Source organism: Lepisma saccharinum, chromosome 4 (genome assembly GCF_977018435.1).
Source record: "Lepisma saccharinum chromosome 4, izLepSacc3.1, whole genome shotgun sequence".
NCBI lineage: Eukaryota > Metazoa > Arthropoda > Insecta > Zygentoma > Lepismatidae > Lepisma > Lepisma saccharinum.
This window is the reverse complement of record NC_139232.1, coordinates 92,319,001-92,344,466: the sequence shown is the minus strand read 5'-3', so window position 1 is coordinate 92,344,466 and position 25,466 is coordinate 92,319,001. Positions and strand designations below refer to the sequence as shown.

Sequence of the window (25,466 nt, the reverse complement as noted above, 5' to 3'; positions counted from 1 at the left end):
TAACAACTAGAAAAATATTCATAACATTCGACTTTTATATTATATGTAATTTAAAACATTCTTCACAGTTTGAGAAATGGAGTGCTTGTGGAAACACCCGTTCTCTGCAATATTGGCTGGTCCATCAGGATGTGGAAAGACATATTTTGTGAAGCATTTTCTCCAGTGTTTACCCCACATGGTAAATGTAAAATTCAACAATATTTTGGTGTGCTACGGGGAATGGCAATCTGCATACAATGATTTCCCTGGTTTTGTACAATTTCGGGAAGGAATGCCTAATATTGACCAATTTGTGCCAAATTCTGGACCTCATCTTATTATTATCGATGATCAGATGAGGGAATGCGATCAAAGAGTCACAGATTTATTTACAAAAGGGTGTCATCATCGTGATATTAGTCTTTTCTTTATCGCTCAAAATCTATTCCATTATATCTTTAAATAGTCATTATATTGTATGCTTCAAAAATCCAAGAGACAGAGCCCAAATTAATTATTTATCTAGACAAGTATACCCGGAGAATCCAAATTTTATAAAAGATGCATATTACAATGCCACCGCTGAACCCCATGGATATTTGCTGTTTGATCTGAAGCAGAACACTCCGGAAGAAGTACGTTTTCGGTCGCGGATATTTCCCGACGATGATATCAATTATGTATATATTCCTACAAAAAAAGCAAGCATAATCACTAGTCGTTTATTCTGTCATCATGGCTCCAAGAGTGAAACACGCTAAAGTGCTCCAAGTTTTGTCGGATGCTAAACCAGCACTTCGCACAGCGATATTACAAGCTGCTGATTCTTCCTTAGTTAATTCAATCTGTGAGTGTTGTTACAATGTTCTAAAAGGGAATGTTCCTCTTTCAACACCTCAGAAAACAAGATTGAGCCGGTACAAGAAGGTGATACGTAATCTCTCTGCCAAAGGACACTCTACAAAGCAGAAGAAACAGATACTAGTGCAACACGGAGGATTTTTACCTGCGTTATTAGCCCCTTTAATAGGAGGTGTGTTATCAAGTTTATTTAAGTGAAAAAGAAATCTGAACATGGAGCATGCCAAAAAAATGGTTATAATACCTCAAGAATTTATGGATAACATGAGACATCCTGTTATGTCTGCACCGTCTACATCCTTATCGCAATTGGATCAGGATATGCAAGTAATTTTGAATCTCAAAGGTCTTTCGGATGATGAAAAATGGAATCGTTACAGTATTGTGCTCCAAAAATTTCTGTCTATTACTCGAAAACAAAGAGAACCTGTGTCGCTACCGATTACAGAATCTACTGAGAAGTTGACTGATATGAAAGAAGAAATTCTAGCTGCTACACCTAGCATGTATCGTAGAAAATCCGAACTGTTGTATGAACGTCTTTTACATAATAGTAATATTGATTGGGATAAATATGGGGCAGTTTTTATTAACAATAATAAAATTGAAGGCTCAAATATTGTCGATCTAGTATCGGATATAATTCGACCACGAAAAACAAGCAATCCTGTTGGGTGGCAACTATTCAATAGAGCTCTGGCGTTATCTAATATTCCTCAAGAATATATAGGTAACCCCCGGAGACAGGAGTTTATTCAACAGATTGTTTTTGGCAACCCCGGACGCCATGTTCCGCTGTCCGGAGCTAACCAAGAAGAGGCACAAGAATTAACAGAAGCAGAAGAAGAAGAAGAAGAAAAGGAACCAATTTCTTTTGTATCATCATTTCCAGGGCACAAACGTAAACGTACTGTTCCAGTTTGGTCAAGATACAAACCATGAGCGAAAAAATATTAGAGAATATCTGGTACAATCCATCTCATCCAGCATCCTATTCTACAGCTTCAACACTATGGAAAGCTGTAAAAAAATCCATACCATTGTCAACAATCAAACATTGGTTGACAAAGCAAACTGCATACACTTTGCATAGACCTGTAAAGCGTCGATTTCCGAGAAACTTTTATTTTGTGCATAATATCGATGACCAATGGCAGGCTGACTTGAATGACATGCAGAGTTTGCGGAATCACAACAAAGGGTACAGATATATACTCACAGTTATCGATATTTTTAGCAGGCATGCTTGGGCTGTCCCTGTAAAAAATAAAACTGGTGTATGTATAAAAAAGGCTTTCCAGCAAATTTTCAAACAAAGCAAAAGAAAACCTTTGAAATTACAAACTGACAAAGGCCGTGAGTTTACCAACAGTATTGTGCAGGAATATCTCAAAAAACAAAATGTAATTTATTTTACAACAAAGAATCGTGATATTAAAGCTAGTATTGTTGAAAGATTCAACAGAACTTTAAAGGAACGCATGTGGAAGTATTTTACTAAGCAAAGAACCAGCTGTTATGTTAATGTACTCCCAAAGCTTTTGAAAGCTTATAATCATAAAATTCACTCGAGTATTAAAATGGCACCAGCAGATGTTACTCCTGAGAAGGTTTTGAAAGTATGGCACAATATGTATGACAAAAAACTCAAATCTGATTCATCTCCACTATTGTCATTGAAGATGCCATTCAAAATAGGAGATACAGTGAGAATAACAAAAACCAAAAAACGCTTTGACAAAGGTTACATGGAAAATTGGACAAGAGAAATATTTGTGGTGGAACGTATTTTGAAAAGAAATCCTCAAGTGTATGAATTAAAAGATCTACAAGGACATAAAATCGATGGAACATTTTATACGGAAGAGTTGCAATTGGTCCGCTTACCGGATATGCATGAAATTGATAAAATCCTTGCGACCAAAGGTAAAGGAGCCAGTAAAAAGTTGTTAGTTCATTGGAAAGGTTACTCCAGATTATTTGACAGTTGGATTAGCGCATCGTTTTTGGAGTCAAAAAAAGAGAGAGAGAGGCATAAATTTTTGTAGGTATTCTCATGAGTGGTACAAATAACCTTCATAACACATCATGAGAAAAGCAAACGCTTTCTACCTTACTTTGCCTAGTAACAGTTCCATGAAATATTTCCCAAGTAATACTCTAACTAATTACACCACAAAGCTTCAGAACCGTGTGGAGTTGGACACCAACAAATGGGAGATGGCATTGGTAGAAGTGCATTATCCTTATTCAATACTAAACATTACAAGATTTAACAACTATATTCAATATAAATCTATGGATGATGTCAAATGGAACAAACTTCGAATATCCGAAGGCTATTACGCATCTATAAACAGCATTGTTGCAGAAATCAATAAATATTCTGAAACATTAAATTTTAGTCTCCGAAATCATCCTGCGTACAAACATGTGACTGTTGATATATCTACCAAGCAGAGAAACATAAATGTACGATTGTCACCTCAACTGGCACGGATATTAGGTTTTAAACCGACCGATGATCTATCAGAAGTAAAAATTGGACGCTCGCCTCCAAATGTTGTGAGAGAAATTCCTTCCCAGATGTATATTTACACAGATATTGCGGAATCACATATGGTGGGAGATGCTGTCGCCCCTCTATTACGTATTATAAACATTAATCCTATGGAACATACTTTTGGAAGTGATGGTGTGTAAATTTTCGATTCACCACATTACATCCCAGTGCAGAAACATAATTTCGAACAAATAGAAATTGACTTAAGGGATAGCACTGGTGCACACATCCCATTCTCCTTCGGACTAGTGTGTTTGAAACTTCATTTTAGACGTTGTGGTGAAAAGCTCTGATTATGAATGACCCATATTTTCAATACTACCATCAACAAGCTGGATCTGGTGTAGGTAACATATATTACGGTGCTGCCTATCAAAAAGGACATGGCATTGGAAGTTTTCTTGGAGGACTTTTTCGGTCAGCTTTGCCTCTTATCAAAAAAGGAGCGAAAGCTGTAGGGAAAGAAATGTTAAAAACAGGGGTAAATGTGTTAGGTGATGTTGTAGACAAAACACCCCTAAAACAGTCACTACAATCCAGAATTTCGGATGCCAGATCAAATCTTAAAAGAAAAGCTGAAACAAAGCTCAAGGAAATGATTGGTTCAGGTTATCAGGGGCATAAACATTTCAAAAGGAATCACTCTGCTTCGGGACAGCGAACTGGAAGGATCGCTCAGAGAAAGAAGAGATCCAGTGCCAATACAAACACCAAGAAAACAACCAAACGCAACCGTAAGAAAATTCAAATAACATCAGATATTTTTGATTAGATATGGCGCTAATTAGGGAGAAATCATGTGAGTGTTTTAAAAGTGAATTGGATATTTTCTCGGTAAAACCTACTCAGACAAGCATCTTAGAACACCACACCATCGGATACAAACCTGTTAGTTCCCTGGCAGATAATGCCCCCACCGAGTTTGTAATACCTGGACATGGTGATGATTATATGGATTTAGCACACACAATGTTGAATATAGATGCCAGAATTGTAAAAGCGAATGGTCAGTTATTGCTACCCACAGATAAAACAATTGGACCTGTCAATGATTTTCTCAATGCAATGTTCAGCGAAGTACAAATCTACTTAAATAACAAACTCATCTCGTTTCCATCTCACATGCACCCATACAGGTCTTATTTTGAAAAAGCACTGAACTATGACATATCTGCAAAATCATCTCATCTCCAAAGTGCATTGTGGTACAAGGATACAGCAGGCGCTTTTGATAACGTTTCGGAAGACAACAAAGGCTTTACAAAACGTAACCAACTAACAAAACAGAGTAAAACATTTGATATGTTTGGTTACTTGCATTCTGATATTTTCAATCAAGAGAAATTTTTGATCAATGGAGTGGAAATGCGAATAAAACTGATTCCTTCGAAAAACACTTTCTGCTTGATGGGATTAGATGACAGTGAAGGCAAAGTGGAAATTCTGGATGCTACACTATATGTGAGAAAAGTATCGGTCAGTTCATCCTTCAAACTTAGTCACAATCGCATATTGCAAAAACATACAGCAAAATACCCTCTAACAAGAGTACAACTTAAAGCTGTAACTATTCCAAAAGATATTGTTTCAAAAACAATTGACAATGTGATACTTGGACGTCTTCCGAAACGATTAGTTGTGGGGTTTGTTACCAACGATGCATTCAACGGCACACTGTCTACAAACCCATTCAATTTTCAACATTTCAATTACAACTTCTTTACTTTATATGTTGATGGAGTCCAAATTCCCGGCAAACCACTTCAACCAGACTTTGAAAACAACAAGTACATAACAGCATATCACACATTATTCTCTGGAACAGGGATACACTATATGGATGAAGGAGACAATATATCGCGTGAGGAATACCCCCAGGGATACGCATTACTTGTTTTCGATATAACACCAGACGCAGCTGCAAGTGCCATATCCCACTGCAGTCTTCAACGGCAAGGGGCTGTTAGCTTGGAAGTCCACTTCAAATCGGCTTTGGAATCTACTGTGACTTGTGTTATCTACTCTGAATTTGACGCTCTCATGGAAATTAATAATCAAAGAGATATTCATCTGGATTAATTGTATAACAAGGTGAGTTGCACAATATTACTATTTAGTGTCCAGCAATGCTGTCGACTTTAAATTTGCTTCACGGGTTAATATCAAATAGAGCCTTTGACAATCATCATGTTGGGGTTTTCGCAGCTAATGAATTACCTGTACATGTGGAACTACCAGCAGCGTTGATTGTAAATACAGATCCCAAAGATAGCCCCGGGAAGCACTGGGTAGCAATTTACATAGACAGTAACTCCCGGGGGGAATTTTTTGATAGTTACGGAAAACCTCCACATGTGCATAACCATTTGCGATTTTTGGAAAATAACTCTAAATTCTATACGTACAACACTCATCAGATACAAAGTTACGGGTCTGTGTACTGTGGGCATTACTGTTTTCTGTATTTATTCCATAGAGCCTCTGGTAAACCCATGCATAAATTTCAAATTTTATTCCCAGTACCGATAAAAAACGACAATATTATAACAACTTATTTGCTGACTCGTAAATTAAATTTATAATACTCGGTACGTATACTAGAAAATATTGACAGTAAATACTGTTTGAAATTTTATACAAGTTACATATAGTCCTAATAGTATATTAATAATTTTGTAGCGTTACAGTTTACAACAGCTTACTTATAATATTTATCTTGTTTTGTGTCTTTACAGAACAATGACGCAATATCCAGAGATGGGATCTTTCAATGCTAGATTGTCCTCTTTCAGAAACTGGCAATCAAAAGAATTCCCGTTTGTAGAAGCTCTGTCCGAAGCAGGATTATTTTACATTCAAAAAGAGGATAAAACAGTATGCTTCAAATGTGGTGGAGGATTATACCGATGGAAATACAGAAACAATCCAATACTAGAACATCGTCGATATTTTCCATTTTGCCCCCTGTCTATAAACCTAATTTCAGATCGACAATGCGGTTGATGCTTTAATTAAATTAATTAATATTTGTTATCCAATATTTCCTCAATATGACGTTTATGATATTCTGCTGATTTTTCTCTCACCATTGATCTTTGTAATGCCCCGCCCCCTCCACCTTTTTTGTCCAGCACATGCTTGGTTTGCTACGCGCGCATGCGTCTCAAAAACACACCCACGCATTTCTTCAAATGTATACCTGCACGCTGCGACATGCAGTATCTCGCAGTTCTTAGTCATGGAATCCTCTATTTCGATGCCGTTGAAAAAAAGATTTCAACCGTACACTAATTTCAAAGGGGTTCTTCAGAAAGAGAGCGATCAGCATTTACCTGAAGAACAAAAACAAGTAACTAGTCTTATACGCCAGTCGATATTATTCGATCACGTCTACTATTTGAATGCTTCGAAAACAAAAGTTATCTCAATCGGACTTTCCTCTCATCTGGATTTCCAACCTGTGGTCAGGCTACACAGAAGCGGGGCGGCCGGTGTTGAACTACAGTTGCAGGAGTGGCACGCTCTTCAGGAATTGTTTCCAGTAATCGACAATTACATCGCTATTCCAGGTGAGCAGCCTCGTGTTTCCTACCCACTAAGTGAGCAACATGAATTGCTGATAATCACACTGTACAATCGCCGTCAGATCATTATAAGGAAGAAACCAGCTTACGGTTCCCTGGAGATAGTGTTCATCGCAGAAAGTTCGTGGCGGAACTTTATGAAGATATTTGTGTGCATCGAGCATGCGAAAGTTATGTGTGAAACAGTGTCGCCGTATCTGAAATCATATTTTGGAAACTGTGTGGAATCTTGCATTCTCGACCTTCGCGAACAATGTTTCGGTTGCTCAGATATTTCCCCTGTCCATGCATGTAATAAGGAGAAGTTTGTGCTTTCCCATCTACATGGATGTACAAAACCTGAGCCTTTGTCTATACAAAACATCGACGGAAAAAGACTTTCCAAAGAAGTGTTTGTTTTTTGCGAGAACATGCTTGTGGAAAAAATAGTGAAACATTTTAATTCAGTGGTTGCAGCAGAAAATGGATATGATAGTGACACAATTCCTTATGTGGGTGAGTGAACAAACTTGAAGAATAAAAACTTGTTAAATAACATGCTGATAAACTGGTGACACAATATAAACATTTTACATATGTATGTGTGTGTGTGTGTGTGTGTGTGCGGCTCTTTTGAATTTTGTAAATATTGGTAATAAACAGGGATAAAATATATGTCTTGGCTTTTTTCACTTATCACCCTTTTAAAAATCCTCATGGTTTATATTTTTACTGGTAACAATCGTTAATAACAACATTAATAATTAACTATATAATGAAAAAGTGTGTATTGTGGACTTGTCGAAGATAAAGCATGAGAGCTTTTCTTCACACTGGTAAAACTCGGTGTTAATAACAACAATAATAATTAACTATATAATGAAAAAGTGTGTATTGTGAATTTGTCGGAGATAAAGCATGAGAGCTTTTCTTCACACTGGTAAGAATCTGTGTTAATAACAACATTAATAATTAACTATACAATAAAAAAAAAATGTGTATTGTGGACTTGTCGGAGATAAAGCATGAGAGCTTTCCTGCACAGCGCTGGACACGCAAAGGCAAGTATCTTTATTTTCATTCTATTTCTAACAATGATTCGCTATTTTTTCTTGTCACTATAAAAAACTAATTCAATTTTTCTTTTATCACATCTGTCGCCATTTTGCTTGTTTTTGTTTAATTCCTCTTTATGCATTGAGGTTAATCGAAACATAACTTTAGACTTTTACATGGAATTGAAACATAGAATGTTGCCTCCTTTGATTGAATCGAACCTGTGACTCCTCTTTGATCACAAAACAATAGTGACGGCCATCTTGCTTATTTTACCTACTCTTCATGCATTTAAGCTAATCGGTACTGGGGCCCCACACAGCAAAACAACAGATTCTAATTTATCTTTATACATTAGCGGTAAAGTCTTTGCGTTGTAATCAAAAGGCATTTTGTTTTGATTTTTAATATCTGTTCCTGCCTAAATACTAATGGGGACTCAACACACTTCTTTTTTTTTAAAAAAAAAAAAAACATCATTATCAGCCAATTTGACATTGTGAATCGAACCCGGGACCTTTTCATTACAGCATAAACATCCTATTTCCAATTAGTTCATTTTCTCTTTGTGCACAAAAAAGCTAATCGGAACTTTTAAACAAATACAATTGAATATCCAATTTTTCACCAACATTGGGAATCGAACCCTCAACCACTTGGTTGAAACATCTCGCGGAAAAAAACACCCCCCGCGCCGCGCCGCCTTGCCCCGCGCCGCGCCGCGCCCCGGTCGCCGCCGCCGCCGCTAAACACAAAACGCGGCCGCCATTTTGATTTTATTCAAATACTATTTATGCACAGATGGACTAATCGGGACCTATAATGGCGGGACAAAATAATTGGCTTCATTTAACTACCTAGAAAATCGAACCCGCGACCTCTTCATTACCAGGCGACAACATTAACCACTAACCCAAGGCCGCCATATTGATTTTATTCAAACACTATTTATGCACAGATGGACTAATCGGGGACCTATAATGGCGGGACTAAACAATTGGCCTAATTTAACTACCTAGAGAATCGAACCCGCGACCTCTTCATTGCCAGGTGACAACATTAACCACTAACCCAACTCGATTTTCGAACTCAACCATTTTGTTGCCTTTATGTACACACAGGCTAATCGAGACCATTCAATATTGACATCGTCGACTTGTAATCAAGGGGTCCCAGATTCGATACTCGGTGGAGGCACATAGTGGTCCGAATCACCACTTTTCAACTGTAGCTCCAATCCTGATTAGTTTTGCCGTGCATAAAATTGACTTAAAAAACTAACTCAATCTATCAATCAATCAATATTGACTCTACCAGGAATCGAACCCTCGACGCCTCTTGTTTTACAGAGCAATAACCTTAGCCACTAAACTTTCGGGGGTAAAGCAAAATTCGGCGCCATCTTTAAATCATTTCTTCATGTCTTTGAATCATACGCAATGGTTGCGCGCGCATTTCCTCCACACACACACACACACAAACATACGCACGTGTTAGGTTAGCATACATCAAGAAACAACGTGACAAATCCATTGACCCCCCTCCCCCCACCGCTTCCGATGCCTTCAATGTCAACAGTCACGTTCTGCTGACTCAACAATAAAATCGCTCGTACCCCGCTACACCGGATGTAACATAACACCAGGCGCATCAAATTTTTGCTGACGCGTAGGAACATAGTGCTGCCATTACTACTGACCGTCATTTTGATGACGACATTACAGACGAATGAGAGCATTAAAGCTTGGGGTCTGTGATGTTTTACATTCAGTAAGACATTCGTACCCCAATGTTTTCCGCCCGAAGTGAAATTTTCTACCATTTTTCCTTACTTTGAAGTTGCCTCTACTATTTGATTTATTTTTTATTATTCAGCGTCACTTTTCTGCCACTTTGGTTAATACCTACGAAAAGTGGCCTATGCTATTCAAAGAAACAGAAACTTTATTCCAAATAAGTCCAACTCAGACTAAACGCCATTTATAAGCTTTCTATTTTTGATGGTAAATATTTTTCCAAATTTTAATGTCAACTCATAATTAATCTACAAATTCCGAATATGGCAAGAGATACAGCATGCGGGGTTTATGTCTTTATTTATAATAAGGAGATGTCAAGAATTATATATAATTAGAAAATAAAGTGTAATTATTTATATTATATACTCTTTACTTTCTAATTTTATATAATTCTTGACATCTTCTTATTATAAATAAAGACATAAACCGCACACTAACGAAAGGATAACAGTAAAAAATATTATGTTTTTAAATATCTTAATTTTTCAAAGGAAAATGTATGACAAGTCATGCCTTATTGATATGGATACTATAAACCTTTTTCAAGCAGGGCTCATCTCCAGGAAGGTATCAACTCGGGGCAAGCCCCGGCACCTACCGACCCGTTGGGTGAGATGAGTCAAGGCAAGGATACTATAAACCTTTTCCTGCTCACCCCAAAAATAGGCATTTCTGAATACCTAAAAATTTCCGTATTAATATATATATATATATATATATATATATATATATATATATATATATGATAATGACCATGCTTAAGACATGTATAACCCAGTTATTGCTGGAAACGAAATTCGTAATTTTGTGATGGGTTTTGCTTTGAATCCAACATTAACTCCTCTAAAATTTGTCATCAAAGTGAACGCACTTGCAATCCACCCGAACTTCATTCGTCATTGAATCGTTCGGCCATCTTGCGTCGAAAAGGCGAACTGAGATGGAATCGGTCCTATTCCAATTTCCCACAAGTCCCCTTTACCCTCATCCCCCCACCTCTTCTGAAAGCGAGAGGCAAATCCAACTTCGGGTGGAAATTCGTCCCTTCGGCTGCCTTTGATGTTGGGCTGCTTCGGTATGCTTAACAGTCATCCCAGTTACAGGAGTTCCGATTTCCAGAAGCAATCAGTACATAATCTGGTGATTTGCATAAGTTATCGATAATTTCTAAAATGTACTGGCTCTACTGCTTCTTAGACAATTCTGTGGTTTAAAATGTTGTGCATTCAGTTAAAAATTTTGTGCATTCAGTTAAATCGAAACGTTTTAACACTAGCCACAAACTCGCAAGCGAAGCATTTTGGAAGTCAAAATTTTTCATTAGTCAGATCTCATTTCTGCTCAGTAACAACGTACACGTTTTCATCCAATGAGAGAACGTGAAATATGACACGTGACTTTTTCCCGCGTATCGTAGGTGGTAATTTCTATTCCACGGCAAACTTGAACGCCAATTTGCCCTCTTAAATGAATTTTGTGATTGTAACTAGACAGCTAATGATTTAAACTTCCGCTATGGGTACACACACTGTGTGGCATTTTTTGGAACTAACTGTGCTATACTTATTTTTGTTCAACAATGCATGAATGTCTATGATGGCACGTATTATACATACTCACATACGTGCGTGTGCACAGGATGTCACCGTACAGCACCAATGAACTTTCACACCGTGCAGGTACATGATATCTTAGCTAGCAAATTTTCTTAGTAAAGATATGATTGCTGAATCCTCATTGTCACACTTCTATCCTGTATATATGCAACCATTGTGAGCAATAACTGTTAACTTAGTCCAACTGTGATGTGACTAGAGTATGCTCACCCCAGCGCTTTCGAGTACAATTGTCATTGTTCCAAGAAACGATGATCTCATAAAATGTCTAAAGCTGTATTTACGAGTAGTTTACGCGTATTCAACCAAAATCAAGGGTGAGTGGCATACAGACAGGCATGAACGTAGAACCATATATACATGCTGAAAGGCAATAAAAAGTTGGAGTGGAATGAGATAGAGATTTCAAAGTAGATGATACGGATAGAGTTATCAATCGAAGGAAGAGTGAATAAGACAGACAGGATGAAGATGTAGAGGATAGAAGGAGAGCAATGAGAACGATATGAAAATAATGGGAGAGACCAAGAATCGTCAATCAATGGAAGAGTACAGAAGAAGGGAGAAATGGGATGAAGATGTAAGGATAGAGGAATGGAATGAAAAGGAGTTAAATATTAGGAGAGAGAGACAGAAAGAGTATTCTATCGAAGGAGGAGTGTATAAGAAGAAGCGGGAGACAGGATGAAGATGTAGGGGATAGAGGGGGTAGAATGAGAGAAAAAGATAAATAATGGCAGAGACGGAAATAATCATCAATCGAAAGAAAAGCATAGATGAAAAAGGGAAAGGCTGTTTGGAAATATGGTGGATACAGAGGATAGAAAGCAGAGATGCAGGAAAGCAGAGAAAAACACACACAGAATCAGATGCGGGAGAGAGAAAAACGAAGGCAGTGGAAGATGTAGGAAGGTATGGAGAGACAGGACGATGCATAAATATAGGATAAAGAAATAGACAACCACATAATAAACAGCGAAGAGAAACAGAGACAGGGAAAGGAAAAGAGAGTATGTGGTAGAGAGAAATGCGAGTTAGGAAGACTGAGTAATATGGAGAAAGAGAGGAACAGATTGAGAGGATAGAAGTCTAGAGAGAGACAGAGAGAGAGAGAAAGATAAAGTTGCATGTAGAGAAAGGAAAGAAAGACAGGACAGACTAGAGGGAGAGAGAAAAGAGAAGTACATGTGCATAAAAGCCAAGAAGGAAATAGAGTCAAAGAGAATGGGTGGAAAAGGGGACTGGCAAGAAAAGGATACAGCATACGGTAACATTGAAGATATGGCTATAGCTGAATGTGTGTAGTTAACAATGTACAAGCAGACAAGCCAAGGAAGACGAAAGACACAAGTCAGATCATTAATCAGAATTCGGACTACCAACACCTGAAACAAAGCTCCATCGTACTATCCCCAATTCTAAGGGTCCTGATTTAAGTAATTTTTGGCTCTATCATTTTAAGGAACGGAAAGATAAAGAAAAATATTTTCGCTCGGTGCTTCGAACAACGTAACTATTCGTTCTTCACTTTATGCCATATTTATGAATTTCAGAACGGGAAAACTTCAGTATCAACTTTCGCTTTTAATCAAGACGGGGCGGGGGCGGGGGCTGGGGCTGGGAGGAGACTTCGGGACGAGATCTTCAGCTTCTTTTGGCTGCAAACAAGATGAGGATGCAGACGCTAAGTGAAAACATAGAAGTGAGCGAAGACGAGAAAAACGAACATCAGGTTCGGTATCCATCTCATTGATTCCTGGAATTGTGTGATCAAGGTGTTCAGTTAGGAGCTGAGGGGGAGGAGGGGGTCGGCGGTAATAGAGTTAATCAGCGGAATTCTTCCTTTCCTCATTGGTCGTTCACTCAGAGAGCAAAAGAGAGAGAGAGGGAGGGAGGGTGAGGGTAAGAGAACCGATATCGGCAACTGAAACCAACCACCAATCAATACTCGTTTGGTACTGGAGGAAGCTCTACTCCCAAGTGAAAGAGGAATCCTTCCCCCACCAAACTAATTCTGCTCAACTGCACATCAGTAACCACAGGCTTCTGCCCTTAACTCGTTGCCCCGATGCCCCAAACCCCTCCTCTTCCCCGCCAATGTGTTCGTAAAATAAATACGCCTGTTGTGTTTAAATTTCGAGCGAAGCCGATTTCCCAGACCATCGGAGGTTGTGGAATTAACATGGGGGGCGGGTCTGTAACGTTCCAAAGAATTCGAATAACAGTTCTGGACGATGGAAATATTTCATTAATAGATTCTCCTTGGGGCTTTCAAGGTCTGGGAAGATATACGAACTGCGGGGACGGGAGGAGTATGGCAATCGAGAAATTAATTTAGTGCTATGGCTGTACCCTTGCCAAAGACTGGGAATTGGTAGATTGTTATATATTTGTGTGTGTGTGTGTGTGTATGAATGTATGTAGCTATGTATAACACATACACATGAAGAAAGTTACTAAATGTAGAAATTCTTTCCTACAAGAATATTCGATTACTACATTGGCTACAAGGCTTGTTCAACTGAAACCGACTTGCCAGTTATATAATTTACATCAGCTGGGGAGGTTTATTTGATAGAAGCTTGGAGTTAGCTGAGGAGAAGCTTTGCGAAAACGTTGCTAGCTTTGGGGATAAGATATGCATCGAATTACGTGGCAAACAATATGTCCTGATCTCAATCGAACATAACGTCATGTGAGTTTTTAGTTTGTTTTTGCGTTCACGATAAGCACAGAAAGGCTGTTCGGGGGGTGGACCTACAGTTTATAGTGGGATTCGACCACTATGTGCATCCACCGGGTTTTGTACCAGGAACGTTTCGATTACAAGGCGACGACCTTACCACAACGACATCTGGGAGGTGCAGAACGTGATGTGGATGCAGTGAGTAGACAACTAGCGAGAGATCCCTGAGCAACCTAGAACTTTACTATAGGCGTGTCGATCTCGGTGGCATGAACTGGTCAACAATATTCTCCTGAGCATGTTGATCGTACAGAAGAGTTAGGATTTAGGTTGTACACAACATAAAAGGGTATGCCCTTTATTGAGGATGTCAAGCAACTCTGTCAGTAGCATGCTGTGATATTCAATGACATACCGGGTGGTCACAAATGACGTTGCCCAACTCAGAGCCCTCTGGAGTCCATTCGAAGCAAATGATTGCGGTGAAACTTGGTATAGAAGCTGTGGAGACAATGCAAAAGCGGGTCCTGATGAAATATAGTTCACATTTTCACCACCAGGTTGAAATGTGGCGCTGAAGTAACAACAACCAGTAATTTGAGTTTATGTCGGTGCAGCACTGTTCAATATACGTCCTGTAATTGTGGAGGACCCTTTGGAAGAGTAAGGCAGTGTGATCAATGGTCGCAGAAGCATTTCCCGAGATGTTCACTGTGCACAACATTTCAGCGCCACATCTTCCCCTGGTGGTGATAATTGGAACTATTCTTTTTCATCGATATTCGCTTTTCCATCGTCTCCATAACCTCTACACCAGGTTTCAGCGTAATTCGTTGCTTCGAACGGCCTTCAAAGGGCTCGTAACAGGGCAACTTTAATTCTGGCTACCCGATATATTACTGTATGCAATTATTCACGATCAAACTACTATACGCATGTGTGTGCAATTGTCCGTACTTAAGTATTTGAGACAAGAGGAACATAAAGTTTGCAAATTTAATACATCCTGCCACCAAAACCGCTCAGAAACGTTGGCTGAATCGAGTACCGAGCACGTACTGTCCATAGAGCATAAAAGTTGAAACCTGTGTCTTTCTGGACTGATTTTTGATTGAAAGAACTTTCACCACCTAGGAACTTAGTTTTGGGGTAGTCCCTTCTCAACTCTATTTTTTCCTTTACTTAACTTGTAGCCGAAGAAGGCGAGAAGTTCTCTCTCTGTCTCTCTCTCTCTCTCTGTCTCTCTCTCTCCAGAAGTATACCCTCCAGCGAATTCTCCAGGACCGACGAAGCTGTCGGGAAGAAGACAGATGACGATCTGGAGTCGTGTTTCTTCTCTGCTTCCTGATTGGACGTGACTTGCGAGACGCTAGGAGCTGACGAAACAAAGCCTTCATACGGCGAATCTTCCACCATCCGCAAAATTATCCCCACTTTCAAGACAGAAACAAGCGGAAGGAAAAAAAAGATTCAGCTAAAATGCGAGAAGACAAAGTATACTGCGGTGGAGAAGTCACAGTAGACGTTTGAAAAACGATGAGAAAGTGGAGAGACGGCATGCGATGATTAACTTTGAAAGTTGTTCTACATGCCGAGCATTCCCACCACATTTAGGCTGTCGTTAATCTCTTTGGACAACAAGGTGTTGGGCTGAGGACCATATTTTTAAAAGAACATTCTTCAGTATACCACTGGGCTGCAGTTGTGGACAGCGTGTCGATCGAGTTGCGAAATCAGGTACCGGTAGGGGGGGGGGGTTCAGAGTCAGATTTCACATCTTGCCATTCAGTCCTAGGAACTTATATTACCCATTATTATTATTATTACAGTAAAACCTCGTTAATCCGGATCCCGATAAGCCGGACTTCGCTTAATCCAGACAGGCAAAAAGAAAGAAAAAACAGAATGCAAGGTTATAAATGTGGCTAGAAGTCAACAAGAGGAACTTCCCAAAGAAAAGGCAGTCAACCACTGATGAAATTCTGTTTCCCGCAGACTTTGTACTGTACTGTATAGTGTATTTAGGCCTATGCCCTTTAAATACACCACAATAAACGTGTTTAGTTGCGAAAAACGGAGTTTTAATTCACTTTCTACTGTTCTTTTAGGTTATTTCAGTTAATCCGGAATTTCGTTAAACCGGTCAACTTATCCCCGCATTAGTCCGGATCAACGAGGTTTTACTGTAGTATTATTTTACAAATCATAAAATTGAAATTGAATTCATAATACTTTAGCGTTGTTGACAAGGTTAATGGGCCGAATTGAAATACAACTTTAAACTTAAAAAGGTTCTGTGCGGCCTAGAACCCGTTTACACTTGCTGATTTTCTCTCCCGGACGGGAATTGAATTTACTCGTATTTACAATAACTGGACCTTTTAACAACCATGAGATTGTTAAAGATCGGGAACACATACATTATAATGAGTTCTTTCTCTCTCTCTCTCTCTCTCTCTCTCTCCTCTCTCTCTCTCTCGAAAGAAAGAACGAAGGAAAGAAGGAATTCTTTCTATCTTTCCTTTTCTAAAAAAGGAAGAAAGAAAAGAGAAAAAAGAAGGAAAAAGAGAGGGAAGAAGAGAGAAGAGAGAGAGAGAAAGAGAGAGGAGAGAGAGAAAAGTAGGAAAGAAAGAAAGAAAGAGAGAGAAAGAAAAAGGAAAGAAGGAAAGAGATGAAGAACTTCTTTCTTTCTTTCCTCTCTCTCTCTCTCTCACTCTCTCTCTCTCTTCCCTTCTTTCTTTCTTTTTTTTTCTCTCTCTCTCTTCCATTCTTTCTTTCTTTTCTCTCTCTCTCTCTCTCTCTCACACACACACACACTTCTTTCTTTCTTTCTCTCCTTCCGGGAACACATACATTCTAATGAGTTCTATTGGGTTCCGTAACAAGACCGAAATCTTTTTTCTCGCACATTTCAAATTCGATCCAAGCTGCGTATTGTTTCATTTCAATACGGAAATTGAACCTTATTTAAACTGATCCGGAAAGCAGGTTACTGGACCGTATTTAAATTCATCCGAAAAAAAGGTTCCTGGACCGTATTTAAATTCGTCCGGAGAAAAGGTTCCTGGACCGAATTGAAATACTTTAAACATGAAAAGCTTCTCGACGGTCCAGAATCCATTTACGCTTGTTGGTTTTCTCTCCTGGACCGGAATAGATTCTATCTAAATTTACCGGACCGGAATTGAATTTATCTAAATTTCCTGGACCGGAATTGAATTTATCTAAAATTCCTGGACCGGAATAGATTTTATCTAAATTTACCGGACCGGAATTGAATTTATCTAAATTTCCTGGACCGGAATTGAATTTATCTAAAATTCCTGGACCTTTAACAACCCTGCTTGAGATCACTACTTACACAGAATTGGAATCTGCGGAGCAAAGAATCACGAAAAGAAGGGGAGAAAACGAGCACGAGGAGCAAAGCATTACTCCCAGAAACGACTTCCCCTATCACGAAAGTTACCACTTGCGTAAAGGACTTGTTCTCGTACACTCGATCCAGAGATTCACTGGATAGAGTATAGGTTTACTATACACTTAAATAAGTCGACACTGAAAATCGAATCTAAGCTTCTTGGTTAGAATGCAACAGCGTTAACTGTGGACGCAAAGCGAGAGAATTCTGGGTTAAATTAAATGTCACTCAAATTTCGACAATTCCTCCCGAGGTATTCTCAAACCAATGAATTTCTGTAATCATTTTTCTTGTATGTACGCATTGCTTGCATTGTAGAATGATGTATCTTGCAGTCTACGGTTATTTCAAGCATAAGCACACAGTTTTTCGTTGTGACGTTTCAGGAGAACATTTATTTTTAGTTTGATTAAAGATCGTGGCACGAACACGATTTGCACATTATAAAATTTAAAGTCAAGAACAGGTTTGTCAGCTCACATCATCGAAGAGAAGTATTTGATTAAAAGGAGAAGGGTTGTAAAAAGAGTGATGGGAAACATAGATTTGAACGTCTGGTAAGTTTCGTTCATTGCAGAAGAACACTGGAATAAATTAAATAATGAAAATGGTAACATAGACCCATTATGGAGTTTTCTTTTTCACAAGTGGAGTAAGCCACCATCTCTAAAATTTAATGTAACGGAAAACATCAAGAAACCCTGTGAAAGAAATGATGATTTTGAATTGCCTGATGACATTTCGGATTCATAATTTTTAAATAAAAAATAATGTTATCAAGATTTTTATCCGAAATAAAAATAAAACAGACTGCTTGTTTTGACAGTTAAGTTGCTATATTACAACATTGTAACTTTGACAACATCCATTGTATAACTGATTCTTTTTTGTTTAAGAAAAGTTAACCATTGTTATAATTTAATCAAATTAAAAATGCCTGATGAAGGGAGGGTGTGTTCTCCTGAAACGTCACAACGAGAAACTGTGCTTTTATTCTTGTAATAACCGTAGACCAGAAGAGAAATAATTCTACAATCACTGTTAATACAGATAACCTAAAAGTTTCTACTTCTATTTATTACAAAACATAAATCTACTAATGCTATTACCTTAATCACAGGGTCCTTGAGTTAGTTTCCCGGTGGAATTACATTGTACAGTTGTTCGGATTACACTTTGAAGATCCAGTCAATATTAGTTACCTGGCCACAAACTGGACCGAAAACGAACCCTGATTATTACCTTGATGTGAATATTATACAAAAATACACGCACACAATATTTTCAGTCTTATATCTTATCATATGCTTACAGGATATTCTGTGTCGTTCCCAGGGGAAAACAAATCTGTATCCGCCGATGCACCAAATTTCTAGTAACACTATTTACCCTTGTTTACATGTTTAATAGAATACTCAAAAAACTTACCAAAACAGAATTTATTGTGAAATAATAAACTAAAAAATGTGACGTTTCAAACTTATAGGAATGTCTTCTTCAGACTCGGAACGAAATTAAAATGATTTTAATTTGGTTCCGAGTGTGAAGAAGACCTTGCTACAAGGTTGATACGTCACGTTTATAGTGTTTTGTATTACAATGAATTCTGTCTTGGTAAGTTTTTGGAGTGTTTCACTAGTGTCTAGGTTGGTGTATGGCAGTTTTATTTTCTTACTAATTTGATTAATCTGGATGGAAAGAATGATGACATTATAAAAAGGTGATAGGACAATCACTTTGCCATGTCCTTTAACAAGGATTTGCACATGGAATGTCTGGCTTTGCAGCACGTTAACCTAATAATTGGGCCTCCCCAATGGCGCAGTGGTAGCGTGATGCCTTGTAATCAAGGGGATCCCGGGTTCGATACCCGGCAGAGGCACAAGTGGTTCGGATCCCACTTTAAACTGTAGGTCCAGTCCTTACTGTGCATAAAGTGGACTTAAAACAGCAACTCAAACCAAAGCAAACCAAACGTTAACCTAATAACTTCAGTCAGTGACTTCTAAGTTAGGAAATGACAAAATGAAATCGTATCGCGGTAAATAATAGAGCTTTTCCTTAAATATCCGCTGTGTCGAGAAGAGTCTATCACTTGCAGAATTGAATATCTCTTTTCAAGTGCACGACTCGATGCGAATGTGGCTCGTGTCGAAGATGACAGCTGGGAGGGGTTGGGTTTTTTTTTACCCTTCCTTTGGCGCTAGCAGGGTGGAAACTCAGTTTACACGGTTCAAAAGGGATGTTTAGAATTCAGGGATGGAAGCGGTTGCGACGGAGGGAGGGAGAGAGTGGGGGTGTAGCGACATAATGGTGCTCAGAGGGTTGCTGGTGGAGGTAGGCAGGGTGGTTTCTTTTTTGCTTCATCGGTTGAAGGGAGCTGAAGAGCTGCAAAGGGGGTGAGGGAATCTTGAGGATTGCTCATCCATCACACAAGGCGGAACTGCCTACATGCTGTTAATATTTGCACTGCTGCGGTCAATCCTCAAAATGCTGAAGTTTCACTGACTTCTTAGCACTAGGATTTTTAATACCTGCGACAGTATTACACCTTGTTATGACTTATATGCGTGGCAGGTTATTTATATGTTTCTGTAGATCATCTGCTCGAAACTGTGACTTCCGCTTATCCAAACTCCCACTCATTTCACCTGCTTGTCCTATCCAGTTTTCTGTTTTCTCTCCCTTCTACTGTTTATCACATCATCCTTACTTTCCCCATCTATATTTTCCTAATTTCCCCTCAGTTTCCCTTTCTAACATTATTTCCTGCATTTCCAAATTTTTCCTCTATTTCTTTGCCTGTTTCTTTCTTTTTCCCTTTTATACTTGTATTTACGCATTATTCTTAATATTTTACACTCCAGTTACGGGTGCTATTTTATCTGATATTTTCACTATCACAACTCTCAACTGATGGTTGGCTTCCTGTTTGATTGATTAATTGATTTGACTTATTTTACTTTGCTTTTCTCTAACTTTTGGCTAATCGCGAATATGAAGATGAGAGGATGAAGGGACACCTACAAGAAAACATCCATGCCCAGGCCTAGATTCGAACCCGGGACACTTGGCTTTGTATCGCGCTGTGCTAACCACTCCGCCATGAAGGTTGGCGGTTTGTTTCTTATTCATATATTGGGTTGTCTCACGTAGCGGTGATTGGGTGCCAAAACTGTTGGAGGGCAAGGAGAGTTTACTTTCCTTGATAGACAAGGCATAGCATTAAGAATCCATAGTGGGGGGAAGTGGCAAAAGCGAGGGGGCAACTGTCTCCCATGACCCTCCTAATTACCTCCACTGGGGTCTCTATTTCCTTCTTTTTTATTTTCTTCCTCTCTCTTTATTCCCTATTCTAATGTTCTAATTGGAAGGTAGAGCAACGAAATTTAAATTCTGGGGTTATCGTGACTACAAGAGCTGTATAGAATACGGATGGAATATACGAATACATGATTATGTCCTTACGTTTGCAACACACATTACATACATACATACAAACATACATTGTACGTACATATACAGGGTGACTGGTGATTAGATGTATTCCCTGAATGGGGTTAAAGTAGAGACAATTTGCAATAAATTTGACCATATGATACCCCGTCCGAAAATTAGTAGTTTTCGAGATAACCTAATTTCAATTGTTTTTTTTAAAAAAAATGAAAATTTTCCACATAAAAAGATGAATTGAGAAAAAACTGCTCATTCTATGGAACTTTTTTCAGCGTCTTCTGATAGTTAACAAATAAGTGGTTCGTTGAAGAAAAAAAGTTTTTCCCAAATAACAATCACATGTAAGTAACGGGTGGGTCTAAACTTACAAGTGATGATAAAAAAATGCTCTCTTAGTTTACTTGGCGACGTATTAATAACAAAAATGGTATGACACGAAGCGTACAAATTACTTAAATTACTTCCCTGTGTCATCTGCTATCCAACAAGGTACAAATGTTGCTAACATACACATTTGTGTACAAGAAATAATACTTCATTCATCTTCATGTGAATTGAATCAATGAACAATACAATTAGAGAACATTACACGTCTTGCTCAAAGTGGGCACCTCCGTTACGAATGCAGGCACGCAGGTTTTTACGGACATTTGGTCTCGTAACTCGTGATGTGATGGTGTCCTTGATGTGTTGACCAGCTGTTAAGATCCTCTCCCTGAGCTCTTCTTGCGAGTTTACCGGTGTCTTGTCATGTGGCTCAAAATGTAAAAGTGGCAAGGCGTCAAATCGATCGGGGGATCGAGCTGGGCAGTCATCATGCTGATAAATCATGTCACGTCTTGTAGCTAGAGGCACATAATCCAACAACATTGCCATCCCGTTCCTCAAAAAATGTTCATAAGTGATGCCATTTAAGATTTGGGGCAGGAAAAATGGCTCGATCAAATTATTGTTGATTACGCCCATCCATACTTCTGCCTGGGCGTGCGACAGTGGCTGGATGAAAATTACCCAAAGAAATGGATTGGCCGAGGCGGCCCGATTCCCTGGCCGGCTTGATCCCCCGATTATAAGCTTTGTGACTTCTACATTTGGAGCCACATGAAAGACTTAGTTTACAAGACACCGGTAAACTTGCAAGAAGAGCTCAGGGAGACGATCTAACAGCTGGTCAACACATCAAGGAAACCATCACATCACGATTTACGAGACCAAATGTCCGTAAAAAGCTGCGTGCCTGCATTCGTAACGGAGGTGCCCACTTTGAGCAAAACATGTAATGTTCTTTAATTGTATTGTTCATTGATTCCATTCACATGAAGATGAATTAAGTATTATTTCTTGTACACAAATGTCAATGTTAGCAACATTTGTACCTTGTTGGATAGCAGATGTCACAAGGAAGAAATTTAAGTAATTTGTACGCTTCGTGTCATACCATTTTTGTTATTAATACGTTGCCAAGTAAACTAAGAGTTGTGTCGCCCCTGTCAACACATGATTTTTCAAGCCAAAAAACTATTCAATCTGTATTATGTTAATCTATGTTGGAATCTTTTCTTTAAAAATGTGTTATTGTTAATGTTACAATGGTTAATGAATTGTTTAACTTAAATGTTGAAACTATAGAAATATTAAACAACTATGTAATAACCATGGTAAATTGTAAACAACAATATGATATAAAAGAGCTAGACTTTTGTGAGTCTGCGGGACATTCTCCTGGTTGCCGAAAGGTTGATGGTTCAGGGGACGTTGGGGAATATCTTGCCTCAATCTTCGGATTGGCTGGAGTACTTGTACTCCATTTTGGCGGATATTCACAAACCCAACTCTGAATAAGGTGTTCTCCTGCATCATCAAAAGACCAGGGTTTTAAACTTCGGTATAACTAATAGGTTTAGGCCTACAAGTTATACCGGGTGAACTGTCTGTTTGGAAAAGTGTTTGTATAACATCGAAAGTTTAAATAAATCTTCGAGTAAAAGATCTTAAGGATCTTTCATTTCAACCTACATAGGTGATAATTAAAAATAAATCCTACACCACAGACCTCGCAAGGGCTTGGTCCTACTAACCCTTAGAAGCCATTGAGAAGTCCGATAAAAGGGTTGTAACCGGACTAAACTAAAAGCCCTAAAAGGCAGAAGGTGCGTGTCAGTGATTTTTGGCGACCGTGACCAGGACCATCGAAGCAACCACCTGTGGATCTTCGTGGCCCAGCAGAAGAAGAAGAAGCCTGTTCCAGAAACAGATGAAGAAGCCTGTTCCAGAAACTGAAGCAGAAGCTTGTTCCAGAAACTGAAGCAGAAGCCTGTTCCAGAAACTGAAGAAGAAGGCTATTCCAGAAACAGAAGAAGCAAAGATGATAGGTTCCCAGAGACCTTTGACCAGGCAGCAAAAGGAGAGGCTCGTTTGCTGTACGAATGAAGAAAAGAAGGAGGAAACCTTATTACCATGCTCCAGCTGCAACAGATACGTTCATGAAAGTTGCGCACAAAAAACCCCAGGATCTGACGTAGCAGCGGAGGTAGACGTTAAATGTAGACAGTGCGTGGAAAAACAAGTTACGCCAACCCCAACAGATGATAGTTGGAGGGAAATGATGATCTCCTTTATGACTGATTTTAAGAAAGAAAAAGAAACAGAAAAAGAGCAGAGATTAAAAGACAAGAAAGAAGATGATCAGAAATTTGCACGTTTGATCGAGAAGCTAGAAGAACGTGAAGCTGAACAGGGTATGCGAAGACAGATAGAGAAAGAAGCAGAGAAAGAGCAAAGATTAAAAGACAAGGAAGAAAATGACCAAAAGTTCGCACGTTTGGTAGAAACCTTGGGTGAAAGAGATGCTGAACAGAAAGCAGAAAGAGAAAGAGAACGAGAAATGAGTGACCAAAAGTTCGCACGTTTGGTTGAAACCTTGGGTGAAAGAGATGCTGAACAGAAAGCAGAAAGAGAAAGAGAACGAGAAATGAGTGACCAAAAGTTCGCACGTTTGATTGAAACCTTGGGTGAAAGAGATGCTGAACAGAAAGCAGAAAGAGAAAGAGAACGAGAAATGAGTAAGAAAATGTTTGAAGATTTTAAAATAAATTTAGGAAAAGAAATATCCGAAGCGATAGCTGAAATCAGAAAAGAGAGAGACGAAAAATATGAAGAACTAGTGGAAAGAAGGAGAGAAGATCGGCAAATAGATGATGACCGTTTTAAACAGCTACAAGAAAGTCTGAACCAAGAAATAAAGAATCGAGAGGACAAGGATAATGAAAACTGCGGCTTACTAACCGAGCTGAAGGAAAGTCAGAGGGAAATATCCGTAAATTTGGAAAGTGAAATAAGAAAAACGAATGAGGTCCAAACACAACAAGTGGAAATTATAAAAACGTTAACCTCAAATTTGCAGACCTTACAGCTAGGCAAGGAGAATAGGAATGAAGAGATGGAAACTCTGCCAAAGAGGATATGTGTAAGAACCTCTTGCTCCTCACATTCTTCCAGTTCCGAATCTCCCGAACATTCTGAACCATGCCAAAGAAAGAAACGAAAAAGGAGTGGCGGAATGAGACGAACTAGAGACTACGCTACGGAAAAAATGGTAGAAGATAATTCCTACTTAAACCATTCATCCAATCGGATTCTCCGAATGTCTGACGTCAATTCCCTCACCAAGTTTAATGGAGAAATCAATTCAGTATCTGCTGAAAGGTACCTGGAGGAGATAAATACTTATATGGATTTAATGAAAATGCCCATGATGTATCGACTAAAGGTCCTTCCTTCGCTAATGGTGGGTAAAGCCAAGGCTTGGTTTATGGCAAACGAAAAGAGATGGAAAACTTTTGAACATTTCCGCTCTGCATTTAGGAAGCAATACGCATCACCTGAAGCAAAACAAAGGGAAATGAATACCCTGAGGAATAAACATTATAGCAAAGGTGCAGGGTTATCATTGGAAGAATATTGCTGGGAGGTATATGCAGCATACTGCAATCTGACGGAAACCATCAACCAATCAGAAGTGCTGAACTTAATCATTGGCCAATTACCTTCACGAGTGCGACAACTGGTACTAACTCGAGATCCCGCCAACATAGACCAACTCACGAATTTCCTGGGAAAGTTCGAAGCGTCTGAACAAATGGAAGGATGGAAAGCCGATCACCAACGAACTGATGAACGGAGAAATCCTCAACCTCGAGTCAGGAATCTAGAGCTATCCCGGAGGAATGGAGGAGAAGAAGATAAGAGGCCCACACCGATCAACCAAAGGTTTAATGGAAATCTAAGGTTCCAAAGGAAGGATGCCGATAGAAGGACGTTCTGCAATAAGAATCAGAATCAAAGAAACTGGAACCTGTATCGTAAGAAAGAATGTGGAACACAGACTGACGAAAGTCCAGAAGACTGTGCTTTGAACCCTAGAGCATCTGTATGGGAAATTCCTTCCACTATTAAAGTTCCTT

General features: G+C 38.9%; 1 protein-coding gene across 1 annotated transcript in view; it reads left to right on the top strand.

Moving 5' to 3' along the window:
- The window catches only part of LOC145987261 (uncharacterized), a 193,916-nt gene that overhangs the window by 150,415 nt on the left and 18,035 nt on the right, over nucleotides 1-25,466 (top strand). The gene's annotated exons all lie outside the window — the stretch shown is intronic.